Source organism: Buceros rhinoceros, unplaced genomic scaffold (genome assembly GCF_000710305.1).
Source record: "Buceros rhinoceros silvestris isolate BGI_N320 unplaced genomic scaffold, ASM71030v1 scaffold40674, whole genome shotgun sequence".
In the NCBI taxonomy this organism is placed as follows: Eukaryota; Metazoa; Chordata; class Aves; order Bucerotiformes; family Bucerotidae; genus Buceros; species Buceros rhinoceros.
In genome coordinates, this window is record NW_010407257.1 from 10,811 (window position 1) to 15,327 (window position 4,517).

The 4,517-nt window shown below is 54.2% G+C and overlaps 1 protein-coding gene across 1 annotated transcript in view; it reads left to right on the forward strand.

Moving 5' to 3' along the window:
- Positions 1-4,517, forward strand: part of LOC104491916 (pre-B-cell leukemia transcription factor 1-like) — a 9,528-nt gene that overhangs the window by 3,567 nt on the left and 1,444 nt on the right. The window lies entirely within an intron of this gene.

The following is a 4,517-nucleotide window of genomic DNA, read 5'->3' on the forward strand; positions in this document are numbered from 1 at the left end:
GGGAAAGGAAAAGAAAGAGGTAGTGAAAACTTGAAAGCCGAATAGGACAAGGAATGCTGGACAGGTGTTTCTGGCTGCGGTAATGGGAGAACCAGTGTTACCATCAGCAGCACTGGGAACTAGGGAGCTGGGAGCAGCAGGGGCCCAGCAGTGCCCCCTGTGCTTCCCAAACAGAGATTGAGAATGGCGGTATCTGATGGCTCCTCAAGCTGGTTTTCAGGGAGGACAGGAGCCCAAACTGGCCTGAAATGGATGTTGTTCAGACAGAGGCAGAGAGGCAAGTGGGCAAAGGGACCACCCGGGTTTGGGGTTGATGCCTCATTTCCCCATAAAGCTGTGGTAGGTGTGGGGAGCGAGGCAGGGACACCAGAGCTGAGCAGATAGTTTAGGAAGCATCTTCTGGCTTGTCTCTCTGTCCCAAGTGTTTTGCTTCCCCCCATACCCCCAGCAGCATGCTCCTGCCTGTAGCTTTCACTGTCGCTCCGTGTCTTCCCATGCAACTGGGTCTCTTGGTGGACCCCAGTTTGTCCACTCCTGAATTGTGGCTGTCCTCTGGGAAGCGTTGGTCCGGAGCCAGGTCCTGGGGAGCTGCTCAGTGCAGGCAGGGCGGCTGTCTCGTAGCAGGCAGGGCTTCCCTGCCTCTCCCCTGAACTCTTTAATGCCAAGGAAGGGCAATGGGATGCAGAGGAAAGCCGCTAGTGACACAGAAAGCTGCCGTGCCTGTGTCACCCGAGCATCCCCATGAGCTGCTGGAAGGAGATGAGCCGAAACCTAGTCAAGAGCCCTGTCACAACGATGTCTGCACGTTGCTGAGGGTAAGTCATCCCTGGAGCCCATCAGGGCTGGGAAGTCAGCGGCAGGTTGCCCAGCTCTACCGCTGCAAACCTTGGCAAGGGAGACAATGCTGGGGGTTCGCCTTCCTTGATAGAGGATGAATTTTTAAATGTGTGTAAGTCCTGACAGCTGAGGACAGGAATCCACCCAAAGCCCTGTTCCCTCCGTGGCTCTGCTGCTCGACGGCTGACAGACCGCTCTGCGGGGCTCAAAGGGCTGGAGTCGGTTCTGCATTGTTAGCAGGATAATGAGCGATGTCCCAGCCATCACGATCTGCATGACCCGCAGCCATGGCTGAGGCAGAGAACAGCCACCTTCTCCTTCACAGGAGGAGACAGTGCCGGGCAGCGCCGGTCCCAGCGAGTGGTGGGGATGCTCTTGGTGATGGAGGTGTGGTAGAGGCAGGAGCCGTCTTGAGGACAGCTAGCCTTGGGTAGCACTGGGAGGAAGGAGGGACCACCTCACCTGAAAGGAGGGGATGTTAGGGGCCTGACGCAGCCCTTGTTGCAAGCTTTGACCTTGAGAGGTTTTGCACTGTTAAGCAAGAGGTGTTAAGTGTCTGGTCCCTCTGGATGGTACTTGTTTGTGGGGGTCCGCATGTGTACCCAGCCAGAGGTCCTCAAGGCTACAGCTTTCAAAGCATTTAGATGTCGAGGTTCTGGTGGGTTCGGTTAGGAGTTGGATCTTCATTGCCATAATCTTCTGGAGGACCCAAAACACTGCTCTTCCTGCCTCTGCCCTGTGGCCCTAAATCTGCAAAGTGTTTTACGTCCCCCCGTCTGCTAATTAATGAATGAGCTATAGTCATCTTAAAGAAAATACCTCTCAGAAATTTCTTTTTGGACTATATTTAATTTAATTTATAGATCATTTAAAAATCTAAAACGAGGAGCTATTTTTAAAGTTCATCAGAGTGCTGTGGTAGGTGTGTGGTTTTCTTTTAAACCGCCGTTGTGCAGAGCTGTGCCGGTTTACAGAGCAGTGGGTGTGTCCGTGACGGTGGTGGTTAGCGGCAGTGTGTGCCATTGGGTTCTGCATCCCCTCTTGTCAGCGAGGATCACCAGGCACTGGTACCGGTAGGAGCTGAGACCTGCTCACTTGTGCTGAGACCCTTTTCTTCAAGAATTCGAGCTTTAAGGAGAAAATAGTTGCTCTGTTCCTCAGCAAGCTACGGTTCACCATCACGGGCATGGTCGTGAGGTTAGAGTTAGGGATAGGGTTATGGACATGAGCTGGGATAATGTAATTCCGTCTGGCAGGGCTTCAGTGCCTGAGCCCCATCCATCAGGGATGCCTCAGTGTGACCCTTGGGCTGCTGTGACCCTTGGAAAATGATGGCCAGACAAGGTTGGATTCTCTGGTGTGTAGTAAGAGCTTCAGTGCATATCAAAAAGAGCTCTTAGAAGCTCAGAGGTCTGAAACTCTTCGAGGCTTCTCCCTATCTGTCAGACTTGCTGGTATCTGGTGTGTTTGGAGGCTGACTTGACACCTGCCCTGTCAATGGTGGGACAAGGATTTGGTCATGGAAGGTGGGACATCATGACAGCCTCTGTGTGAAGCAGAGGGCACCTTTAAAAAATCGGCAGAAAGTCATGTCCTAGCCCCACGCAGGAGGGGCTCTCCATGCAGAGAGCCAACAGGCTTGCTGGAGTGGCAAAAAATGCCGTGAGACCTGTGGAAACAGGCACCAAAACCAGTTGCTTCCGCAATCTGTCACCAGGACTCCACCACTTGGAAAGTCACCAAGGCCTTGCCTGTGCTTTGGCACCAGAAGGTGACATTTGAAGAGATGTTGTGGAAACCATTGCTCTGTCTTTGGTGTCCGCCTCTCCTGAAGAAGTCGCAGAAGAAGGAACTCCTCAGAGGGTCTGTTAGGAGCAGCAGCCTCCTCAGAAGACTCCCTTATCTTTGAGTGAGATCCCAAAGGATTTGTTAGTCAAATCCTGAGGGATCTCCTTGCTTTGGAAAGAGGCAGGGCCAGCTGGGTGGAATTGGATGTGTCCTGCACGTTGCTTGGTCCGTGCAGCAACGGGATGAAGTTCAGGAAAGGAGGAATGAGCATGGTTGGTGCCTGTGTGCCCTCTGCCTGGGGAAGCCTCTGACCTCCCCGTGGAGGGCTTGTCCATGCAAAAGGATGGCATCAAGATGATAAAGTCATGGCCAGCCTTCCATCGCTTGACCCATAGCTTGGGGCCTTCCCAGGCTGGGGGAGCAGGAGGGTGTGGGTCTGTGGAGGGTGCCCTGATCCAGGTCAGCCACTCTCCAACATCCTCCTGGCTTCCCGCTGGATGCAGCAGAGGTGGTCATCAGGAGCACAAACTCCCGCAACACGGGGAGGCTGCTTCCCAGTCTGGAGTACCAGGAGGCTCCCCAGCATTTTTGGGGGCAGGGTGCCAAACATCAAGGCACCGCAGTCACTGTCTGCAAGACGCTCTCCCTCTCGCCCCTTCCAACCGTGACGCGCAAAAGCCTCACTAAAAATAGTTGAGCACAATAGGGTCGGAGCCCTGCTCCGCGCGGCCCCCTCCGCTCTCCCCCCGCTCCGCTCTCCCCCACTCCGCTTGCCGTAATGACCCTGCAAACACTAAATGGCATCTGAGTGCATTAAGCAGCAAACTCTCTGGTGACATAGCAATTACGGCGCTGAAATAGATTTGGTGCGTCACGGAAGATAAGGGTTTTGAAAGTTTCTGTTGTGATTATAGCTTGTAACTCCAACAAATAACAGGCTTGGTAATAAGAGGCTGCCAGCACAGCTATTGTGGTTCTCTCTCACTGATGGCACGTAAATTGCTATTAATGTCCTAAGTGTACTTGAATATGCCAGTCTCGGGTCGGTGGTGTTGGCTCTGTGTCTCTCTTTACGCGGCCTGTCATTGTCGGGCTGATAATCTACAGTAATTGCTGCCTCTTGCAGCGGTCCAAGACGTGTACGGGTGGATATTCCATCTCGGGGAGCACGGGGATGGTAGGTTGGGTCCCGGCTGCGGGTGGACGCTGGTGGGTGTGGTGGGCATGGTGAGGTCTCTGCAGGGTTTGGCACTGGTAAGGTGTGTTCATAGTCTGGTTTCATGCAAGGCGATGGTGAGCAGGGTTTGCTAACCTGCCAGCAAGCTCAGGCCGTGATTCCTGGCTTCCTTGCTGTTGCCTTAACCCCTTTACAAGGGGGTCATCTTCACGTGTGTGTGGAAGAACGCACAAGCCCCTTTTTGTGTGAACACGCCTCTTTTTTTTGCTTTCTGCATGTCCCGCTGGTTTCATCCCTCAAAACGGCTCGCCCACGGTCAGATCTTTGCTCCCATCTCAGCTGCCTGTCGGGCTGGCAGGAGCTGGTTGGCAGCACAGACAACCTCCCGACGAGTCTCAGGCAGCTGCTTGGCATGAGGAGGCTTTTCCTTTCTCTACCCACTGTGGGGGTCTGTGGAGTCCGGGCAAACGGGAGCTGTTGGGGCCAGTGCCTAAGAGGGTGAAGCAGCCTGGGCATGTCTAAAGCTACTGACTCGAGCTTGGGCAGTGGTTGGGAAGGATTAATTATTCAAGCACTGAATCAATGTCAGAGTGAGCAGAGGAGGTTGGGTGCAACATCTGCTCCTCTCCAAAGGGGATGGCAGCTGTGGAGAGCCATCTTCTGTGCACTGCCGCCGCCTGCCGGCGGCGGCCAGGGCCCGCTGGTAGCTCTTCTC